Source organism: Elephantulus edwardii, unplaced genomic scaffold, assembly GCF_000299155.1.
Source record: "Elephantulus edwardii isolate Elephantulus edwardi_28Jun2011 unplaced genomic scaffold, EleEdw1.0 scaffold00404, whole genome shotgun sequence".
Taxonomy (NCBI): Eukaryota; Metazoa; Chordata; class Mammalia; order Macroscelidea; family Macroscelididae; genus Elephantulus; species Elephantulus edwardii.
The window spans coordinates 166,285-177,276 of NW_006400154.1; the positions used below are offsets into that span (position 1 = coordinate 166,285).

The following is a 10,992-nucleotide window of genomic DNA, read 5'->3' on the forward strand; positions in this document are numbered from 1 at the left end:
TCCAAGATGGGAGGGAGGGTGGAAATAGAGAAGTGAGGATGAGGGAATGGGGCGTTTATCATAAGGTGGGTAGGGTGAAGGAAATGAAAAGAATCTTTTGTGGAAAACAATGTATTCAAACATTGTAAATAAATCAGAGTAATCCAAAAAGATTAAATTTTTTAAAAAATCTGAATGTGGGAAAATTAAATCTTCACATATGATAAATGAAGAAATTATAGTTATCAATGATTTTATTTTTATTAATAATCAATGTCATTGAAAAAATCTGCTACAAAAGGTCTTTTTTTTTTAATGTCTCTTTAAAGTATTAAAAACCAAAGACATTACTTTGATTACTAAAGGACACTTTTTCCAGGCCAAGGTCATTTCTATTCCCTCAAAAATGAGGAAGATGTATAATAAATAAAGAAAACTAAGAAAGAAATTATGCATTTCAGTTGTGTTGGTGAAGAATACTGAATATAATGTGGACTGCAAACATAATTATTCTAAGAATGTATTTTTTAAAAGATGTACAAGCCTAATTGCTTTTCATAGGAGAGTATAGTTGAGAATTTAGCTTAGAAAGATCAGTTCTGAAGAAAGATAACATGCTTGACAGAGCAAAAGTCAATGAAAATCAGGAAAACACTGAATGAAACATATTGATTCAAAAGCTAAAGCAGAACCAAACCTATCAACTATCATGAAGATGGCACTGACAGGATAAAGTTTCATTCTGTTATATACATGTTATATGGGAACAAATAATCAATTACTAAACTTACAACAATCTCCCTCTCACTTTTGTCAAATAGATTTTGATTCACAGAGACCCTCTATTCAACATCTGAGACTACAAAACTTTGATGGAAATAGATTGATTCCTCTTACTACCTCAGAGCATCTAATGGATCTGAGTCTCTGATGTTTGCTTTGCAACCTAACATCCTCACCTCACACCTTCTATATCTGTCATTCTCTGTGTATTGTTGTTAAGTGCCAGGGAGTTAACTTTGGCTCATACCAACTGTAAGAATAATTAATTTTAACCTTTTCCTATCTTATTCTATCCTCAAGATCTCTAATATGCTTAAATAATTGTTATAGTCACTGAGACAATCAATTTTAAGATGGTCTTCGTGTTTTTTTTTTATCTTGCAACTTTCCCAGCCTGAAATTTTTTTCCCCCTCAAGTTTGGTCCCTTCTGACAATGCAGTGTTAGCCTTACTTAAGTGGGCTTTTTTAAAATTAATTTTTAAATAAAAAAACACTTTACTTTTTTTCTCTTTTTGCACATTTTTCCTCCCCTGTCCTACTCCTCCCCCAGGCCACTTAGAAATGCACCCCTTGTTCCAAGTTGTTGTCATACAAATAATCCCTATTCATATATCCCTTTTGAATAGTTCTTCTTCTCACCTGTTCTACTGCAGTGTTCATTATTTTTCATTGTTTTCTCATTCTCTATCCATCCCTCATTCTTTTTCATGCTCTGCCCACCCCAACCAGTCTGTCCTATTTTATAATAGTAATGTTATACAATATTTCTCCTTTTGTAACTGAGAAATTTCATTCAGTATACTAGTATCTATTATACTCTAGTATCCCCCATGTTGTTTAATCATTTATTAATTCATTGTTCAAGTTGATATTTTTATACATTACCTTAGCCCTCTCTGGTCTCCAGATACTTTAAATGTATGGGCTTGCAAATCATCAACAGCTGTGGCATTAGGATAAGAGAGAGAATACTTCCCATACTGGGTGGCAAGTCTTGAGAAAGACTGGAGTAAGACCCTCATGAGAGCAAGACCCTAGTGGCAAGATTCTGGTGATGGTGGTAGAGAGACTGTAATATTGCTAAGGAGAAACTGTGGCAGCAAGGTATGACATGAGGCTTCTTGCATTTGTGCTGGCCACAGTTAAAGGTTTCGCTGTTCTTTCTAGATGCTTGAAGGAGAAATTGACTTATAACTGCTTTGAGGCAAACCTTGCTGGATGATTGAAGAAACTAGAGGCTTCTTGAATTTATGTTGCTGAACTGAAACCACTAATTAAGGAAACGTGTTTTACTGTTAATCTGGCTTAGAATTGCTATACTAAATCTGGACTTGTATTGTGAGATATTATTTATCTCTCTATTCCCCACCCTATTTCCATAACAAATTCAATTCTTGGTATCACAACTGTAAGTAGAATATGTGAGTGAACAACAAATATCAAGCCCAGTGATTGGTGGAAATAGGTGTAGGAACATGAAGCACGGCATGTCTGACCCAGCAGCTATCTGTTTGCTGCAATGGATATTACTGACGGAGACAGTTCGCCTTTATGAAGTGGATAGAAATCATATTTGGCCACCCTCATGTTACATCAGCTCCCTTTGCAGACAACATGCCAAGAACATGTGAGATGAAGTTTCACCATCTTTGAAATTAAGGAGCATCTCCACTGCACTTCCTCTAAGAGAAACTTGTTTGTTCTTTTGGAAGTATACGGGATAGTCCATACTCTTCTCCAATACCACACTTCAAAGGTGTCATTATTCACTGTTTAATTTTCAGATGGATGGAAAGCAGATAAAAATACAAGCTTGGGTCAGGTGCACCTTACTCTTCAAATTGATGTAGTTGCTCTGTAGCACACTGGAGTGGTATTTGACAGTATATTTTTTCCCCAAAAGCAATCTGCTTATTTAATGACTGGTACCATCACTGGTGTAGATTATGGATTCAAATGCAATTGAATTCTTGACAACTGCAAACTCTTATCTATCTTGATGTTGCCCATGGGTACAGTTGTGGGGATTTTCATCTTCTTAATGTTCAGATGTAATTCATATTGAAGACTGTAGTCTTTGACATTCAGCAAGAAGTTCTTCAAGTCCTCTTCACTTTTTGTAAGGTTGTGCTATATGAATACACAGGTTGCTGATAAGTCTTCCTTCAATCCTAATATTACATTCTTCTTCATCTAGTCCAGTTTCTCAAATCCTCAGACTGACTAGGTATAGAGAGAGGTTATAATTCTGATTTATACCATTCTTGATTTTTTATTTTTTTCAAAATTATTCATCCATTCATATAAACTTCATCCTTTCCCCTTAAACATATTCCCCTGTTAAAACCATTATCATATACATAGTTTCTAATCCTCCATTCCTTTCATAATGTCCTTCCTTTAACTAATTCCAGTTCAGTATTTATTATTTACCCATTTATTTCTTTTGCTCTCTTTTTTCCTGCCCTTTCTTTTTTTCTGTTTTTACAATAATGGGATTATCAAGTATTTTTCCACTTGTGACTGAGATATTTCACTCAAACTAACATCCTGATTTAAACTATGCAGTGTTCCCTTATTCTGTTCAGAGAGCTACTTCTTGATCTGTGTACAGGTTTCATACGAGCACTATTAAATGTTCTAGAATTCCCATTATTCTTAATGTTATATATAGTTTGTAATGATACACACAGTAAAAGACTTTTATAATCAATAAAATGCAAAGAGACATCTTCCTGATATGCTCTGCACTCAGTCAAGATCCATCCAACATCAGCTATGATATTCTTCATGCTCTGGCGTCCTTTGAGCCCAACACAAATTTCTAGAAATTCCCAACCAATGCATTATTCTGGCTGTGTTTTGGTAATCTTTAATAAGATTTTACTTGGATTTGATTTTAGATACTCTTTGATAATTTCCACAGTCTGTTGGGTCACCTTTTTTTTCCAATGGAAACAAATATTAATCTTTTATAGTCAGTTGATTCAGTAGCTGTTTTCAAAGTTTTGTGGTATAGGCTGTTGTTATGTGTTATCAAGTCAGAACTGATTCATAAGTGGCCACTCCATGGGTTTCAGAGACTGTAGATCACATGGGAGAATATTGTCCTTATTTCGCCCACAGAACAGCTGATCGATTCAAATTGTGTGCCTATGACTTGGCAGGACAGTTTCTAGTCAATTAAACCTCTTTTTAACAAAACAATATAGCCTTGGACATGATTTCTATCTCTGTCTGCAGAATTATGTCTATTTGTGTATGATAGCCTACACAAAGGCATTTAATTGTGGGAATCATAACAAATTATGGCTAATTTTGAGAAGGAATACCAAAACACTTAATTGTGATCATGCAAAGCCTACACCTAGATTAAAAGACAACAAAGCAGAAAAACAAAGGGACTCAACTTGGCTTAAAGCTAGGAAAGGTATGTGTCAGGGCTGTATCATCTCTTCATAGCTAATCAATCTGTATGTTGAGCAGTTTATCTATAAAGCTTGACTCTATAAAGAAGAATATAGAACCAGTACTGGAGTAAGTTTCATCAAAAACCTGTATTATACAGATGACACAACTTTCCTTGCTGAAAGTGAAGAGAACATAAAGCACTCACTGCACAAGAGAAAAACTATAGTCTTCAATATGGATTACTAAGGCTGAGGGCCAGTGTGTCGGATGAGTATTAACATCAAGAAAACAAAAATTCTTAATACTGCATCAATAAGCAACATCATGATATATGAAGAAAACACTGAACTGTCAACGACTATATCTTACTTGGATCCATAATCAATAATACATTTGGAAGCAACAGTCTTGAGATTAAGAGATGTATTGCATCTCTTATTCTAATATTCTCAGAGATCTCTTCTAATGATGACGAGAAGTAGTCATGTCATTTTGAGGACTAAAGTGTGCCTAATGTAGGTCATAGTCCTGTCAGTCACTTGCATTTCCTCAGAGCTGGAGAGTTAATATGCATAACAGAAGAAGAATTTATGCATTTGAGCTGTGATGTTGGAAAGGAGTACTAAATATCTCATGGACTGACAAAAGAACTAATAGATAAGTATAGAAGAAGGAGCTGCCAGAGTACTTCTTGGAGGCAAAGATGATAAAGCTTCCTCTCAAACAGTTTTAGGATGTTGGTAGAATAGGCTACTCCTTGGAGAGTGACATCACGCTTGAAAAAAAATTATGTCAGAATGATAAGGATGGATCCCGTAAAGTCCATAAGTAAACATTGCCTTTTATTCCCTGTGGTCTGGATTTGGCCTTCACTGCAGATGAGTTGGGGGAAACCACGTAACCACGTCAGCTTCAGCTGTGGAGGCTGTTAATGCTGCCCCTTTGTCTGGATTCTTTGGAGGAACCAAAGAATATAGCCGGGGAAGACTGGAGAAAGAAGCAAGAGCTAGAAGAAGTGTGGAAACTGGGTAATGCTCCTGTTGAAGTAGATGAAGAAGGAAACACAATAATCCTCATATTCTTCAGTATATTTCCTCAGTGCCATGGTATACTGACCCATTAAAAAGACCTACATTATAGCACCAAAGACGTCAGCCAGAGAAACAGAGGCAATATAGGTCATCTGGAGAATGGTACAAGATGGGTGTAGAAGAGAATTCCATGACTACTAAGTATCACAAAGGTGCATGTGAAAATTGTGGGGCCATGACACACAAAAAGAAAGATTGCTTTGAAATACCTATGCAAGTTGGAGCAAAATTTACAAGTACTAATTACGTCCAGATGAGCATGCCCAGCCTCGGATGACCTTTGACTATGACGGGGAAAAGGGATCAGTGGAATGGCTACTATCCAGAAGAACACATGACAATTGGAGAAGAATATGCCAAAGATGATACGGTAAAACAAAGAATGAAAGCCCAAAAACTACAAGAATTAGCTTCAGGAAAATGGCTAATTCCCCAAAACACTGGTGGGGAAAGAAGAAACCAAATTCTCAGATGGAAAAAGAACATAACAGCGAAGATGAGGATGAAGATAAATATACAGATGATATTGACATGTTAGAACAAATTTTGACTCCAAGGGATGAATTACTGTGTGAAATCTCAGAATCAGAGAATACACGGGCAAAATATTTGCAGAATTTAGATGCAAATTCTGCTTATTGTGATCCCAAAACTAGAGCAATGAGAGAGAAAACCTATGCAAATGCAGGGAAGAATCCAGATGAAGTTAGTTATGCAGGAGAGGCTCAGACAGAGCTCTTTGCTTGGGAAGATCTATGATATGAGTCTAACGTGCATCTTCAGGCAGATCCTACAAAGTTAGAGCTATTCGATAAATCATTCAAAGTTAAAGAAGAAGATTTCAAAGAACAGAAGAAAGAAAGTATCCTGGAAAAGCATGGTGGCCAAGAACATCTGGATGCTCCACCAGCAGAACTTCTTTTAGCTCAGACTGGGGATGTGGAATAATCAAGACATGGGACAGTTATCAAAGGACAGGAGCAAGATGTTGCCTGCTCCAAATATGAGGAGGATGTAAAGATCAACAATCACACACATATCTGGGGATCTTACTGCAAAGAAGGCCGATGGGGATACAAATGTTATCAGTCTTTTATAAAGTATTCTTATTGTACTGGAGAAGCTGGGAAGGAGATTGCTAATCCAGAGGAATGTATACCAAGTGACATAGCTGGAGAAAAGTCCATGAAGAAACCTCCAACTCTCATGGAGGTGCATCAGAAAAAATTGAAAGAATAGGAGGTGGAGAAGAAGGAGACCATGGTCTGTGTCAGACACACCTTTGTCATCAGAGAGACACCACTGCTCTTCAGTACTTTGGAGAGGTCCCCAACAGCAGACTTTCCCATCAAAATACATCTTTTAATTTCCTGGATGCTGGTGCCAAGAGTCACATAAAGGGGGCAGAAAGAATGTGTGACCGCTGCTTCCATGTATGTTGACTGTGGATTTCAGTATGACATTTCTGACAATATCCTTCTTTTAACATGACATAATTTGCTAATCTAGCTGTTAAAGGGTTTGTTTTGTTTATGTTGATGCATAATCCATATTTAAGGTTCTAGTCTTTGCTTCTAGATTATAACTCTTGCTTCAAGTCCTCTTGAGTTTCAGCAAGCAAGTTCCTTGACAGTAGATTTGCTCTAGGTGATAAGTTGTTCCTTTTTTTACTATTTTCTCCATGGCTATTGGTTATGGATCCCCACAAAATTAAGAAATTAAAAACAACCAGAGCAGTATTTCAGCAGGAAACTGCTGGAAATGTAGGCTGGATTCAGAATGAGGTGTTATTGCTAATGTCAGGTTGAACCTAGCTTAAAGCAAATAATATAAAATATATATCTTATAAACTATGTAAAGACATTAGATTGTGTAGATTATAATATATTATGGACACCTTTGAAAAGAATGAGAATTGAAGAACAATTAAAATATGTTTATGTGGAACCTACACATATATTAAAAACAGCTATTATACAAAACAAAAATATACTATATAATTCAAAATTAGGGAAAATATGTGTTAGGGTTATATTCTTTCATCAAATTTATATCTTCTGTATGCAGAGTAAATAATCTGAGTAGCTAGAGTAGATGAAGAGAGTGGTATCAGGGCTGGAGAAGATTCATCATCAAATTGTGGTATGCAGATAATACAATCTTATTAGCAAAAAATGAAGAAAATTCAAATAACCTATTAATGAAACACAAAGAACTTACTCTATGGAATTGATTATACTTCAATATAAATGGGGAAATTAATAATTGAACCAATAAGCTTTCTTATAATAAATGGAGAAAAGAAATATTAGTCACATATATTTTTATTACTAAAGTTAGAAATGAATATTTTGGTTATTTTTATTTCACTTAGAAAGCAAACATTGTACCATAGGTAATGCTTAAATTGAGCTTTGATTTACAGGTTATAAGGACGAGTTTTCATAATGCTTAATTTTATCAACGCTAAAATTAGATATATACCACTTTTTTCTAGCCATTTTGTTGGTCTCCCACTACCTTAATTACAGATATATTGTCTTGCAAATCATCAACAGCCAATATAAGAAAGTGCTTTGCACACTGTGAAAAAGAGCAACAACATATGAACAGTATGAAGTGATTATGAAGACTGTGGCACTGCTGTGCAGAGACTGTGGCCAGGTATAATCAGAGAAACTCTGAGTTTGGAACCACCGTTAAAGATTTTTCTTGCTGAGCTGAAACCTGGAAAAGATTACTTATAACAGCTCTGAGATAAATTTTGCTGAATAATTGAGGAAACCAGAGGTTTCTCGCATTTGTGCTCCTGAACTGACCCCAGACTGACACTAGTTGAGGAATTGTGTTTTGTTAATCTGGTTTGGGATTGCTGACCTAAATCTGGACTTACATTGTGTGATATTCTTTGCCTAACTCACTCCCCGACCCATTTCCCTAATAAACTCCACAAGTGTGAGTGAAATCTGTGAGTCAACAATAAATAGACCCAATATTCTGTAGAAATAGGGTGAGGAGAATGTGTGGTAGTTATTTTATTGAAGGGAACAGTTCCTCTTTATGAAACAGGCAGAAATCAGACCTGGCCACCCTCATGTACCATTAGTTCCTTAAACAATATCATTTACTATCATTAATAATGTTATTTGCTAATTTATTTTTGTTAGAAGATGTCTTAGTATATACATTTCTATTCCCATCATAAAGACATCATTCTACATTCCCCCCCATAGCGCATTTTGAGTTATAGTTGACTCAATAGAAACAGCAACAATGTGCACAAACACCCACACATAAGAACACATGTAATTTTAATTGTAGCGTAAATAAGGCCTCTTTGACCTTTTATTGAATGTTAAAGGAGTTCTGGTGATCTAATTGTGAGAAGCTGCACTGCAATCCTTAAGATATGCAGTTCAAGGCCACCAGCTGCTCTGCTGGAGAAAAAGAAACAATCTCCTTCAATGGAATTAACTACCACTGAGAGAGCGGGAAAGAGCCAACCACCAAAGCGTCAACTATGGGTTGGTTCAAACTCTACAGTACACAATAGCAACACCAAATTATTGACAAAGTATCTGCAACAATGAATAGACTTAAACACAACAGTGATTTTGAAGATGGCATATGATTGGGTCATATTTCTTTCTATTGTGTATACAGTTGCTGTGAATCAGGACTGATTTTTTTGACATCTTTAACCAACACTCAAAATCATTATATACTGTTCGTTTTTCAAATCTCAAGAACATTTGGTCCTGTCAGCTCTGGAAACTCTATGAACTTTGATAAATATTGATAGTTGTAGAGGGGCTTCAAGTCGCTGTATGTGGTGCTCAACTCAAAGGCAATCAACAACAACATTTATTCCTAGAATATATAAACTCTTCTCATTCTACTCGTTTCTCTACCTAGCTCTCATCCCCCTCCTTCACTTCCCTTATTTTAGTTCTACCATTCCTTTTTTCCTTTGTTCACTTATTTTTTTAAAATGCTCACCTATAAAGCTACACTCAATAAGAAAGTAAACTGTTTCTTTCCTAGCAAAAATTCTACTTTGCACACACAGGGTTATCATTATTTTGAAATGAATGACTTTTTATAAGAGCTATTTAATAAGACCAAGAACAATTTACGTACCCAGAAAAGCACCTTAGTTTTTTTACCCTTGATGATCTCACTTTTTCCTTTATTTGAACTGTTCTTCATAAATTGACAAAAGGAATGTCCTTTATTTTGCTTTACAGGGTAGCCCTTCTTAAAAATAATAAAGAATTTTTTCTTTTTTATTTGTCTGTTGAAATAATTTTACCAAGTTTTGTTACCTTCTCCCAACTAATCAATACTCAAACCAATCTATTTGGAACACATTCATGTATTTTCTGTATTTCATGTATTTTCTTTCCATGTCTTTTGCCCATTTCATAATTTGGTTATTGGTGTTTTTCTTGAGGAGGTCCTGGATAAATGTATAAACTTTTGTTATGAGACTCTTCTGAGATGGTATTGCCAAATGTTTGTTTCAAGTTGGTGGGTTTTCTTTTGACTCTGTTGGAAAAAGTTATTGATGCACACAGGGATTTAATAATTAGGTCACATTCATCAATTTTATTCTCTTCAGATTGTGCGTTTCTGGCTGTATTTGGCAGTCTCTTTATACTATAGAATAGGGCTTTTAAGCTTGATCCCTGTTTGTCTCTTATGAAGTTTATGGATCTGGGCTTTACTCCTAGGTCTCTGATTCACCTTGAGGTGATTTTTGTGTATGGTGTGAAATGTGGATCCTGTTTCAGCTTTCTGCATTTGGAAGTCCAGTTTTTCCGGCACCATTTGTTGAAGAGGTTTTCAATTCCTCATGTGATAGCTTTGATTTCCCTGTTGAATATTAGTTGACCACAAATAGCTGGGTCTGTTTCTGGGTTCTCAATTCTGTTCTATTGGTCAATTGTACCAGTACCATGCTGTTTTGGTTACTAACACTATATAGAAGGTTTGAGGTCAGGGAGTGCTATGTCTCAAAAGTGTTTTGAGACTTGTTTGTTTGTTTGTTTATTTGAGGTCTCTTGCCTCTCCAGATAAACTTGATAATTTTCTTTTCAATCTCCTTTAAAAAATGAATCTGCTATCTGTATTGGGATTGCGTTAAACATGTAGATTTTGGTAGGATTGCCATTTTTACAATATTGAGTCTTCCTATCCATGAATGGGGCACAGTTTTCTATTTCTGTAGGTTTTTATTGTGTCTTGCAGAAATGTTCTGTAGTTTTCTTCATTGAGGTCTTTTGTACCTCATGTTATGTTCACTCTCAAATATCTCAATTTGTTGTTAGCTATTATAAATTACATTCCTTTCTTGGTTTTCTTCTTTGAGTTCCCTTTGTTACTGAAGAGGAATTCCACTGTTTTTTGGATATGGATTTTATAACCTACCACTATACTAAATTGGTCTACTAACTCTAACAGTTTTGGTTTTTTTTCTGGAGTCTTTGGGGTTTTCTGTGTTATTGTTATATACCGTTGAGTTGCTTATGACTCATCACGACCCTGTGTACAACAGCCCTAAACCCTGCTCTGTCCTATTCCAATCTTATTGTCTCTGAAATACTTATCCCCATTACCCCAGTTACTGAATTAATTTATCTCATCCAGGGTTTTCTTCTCTTGCACTGTCCTTCTACCCTCCCAAGCATGACTTCCCTCGCCAAGGACTGGTCCCTCCTTGAAACA

The 10,992-nt window shown here is 35.7% G+C and overlaps 1 pseudogene; it reads left to right on the forward strand.

The window, feature by feature from the left end:
- LOC102844748 overlaps positions 1 to 9,527 on the forward strand; it is a 41,979-nt pseudogene extending 32,452 nt beyond the window's left edge.
- Positions 9,528 to 10,992: the final 1,465 nt, after the last annotated feature.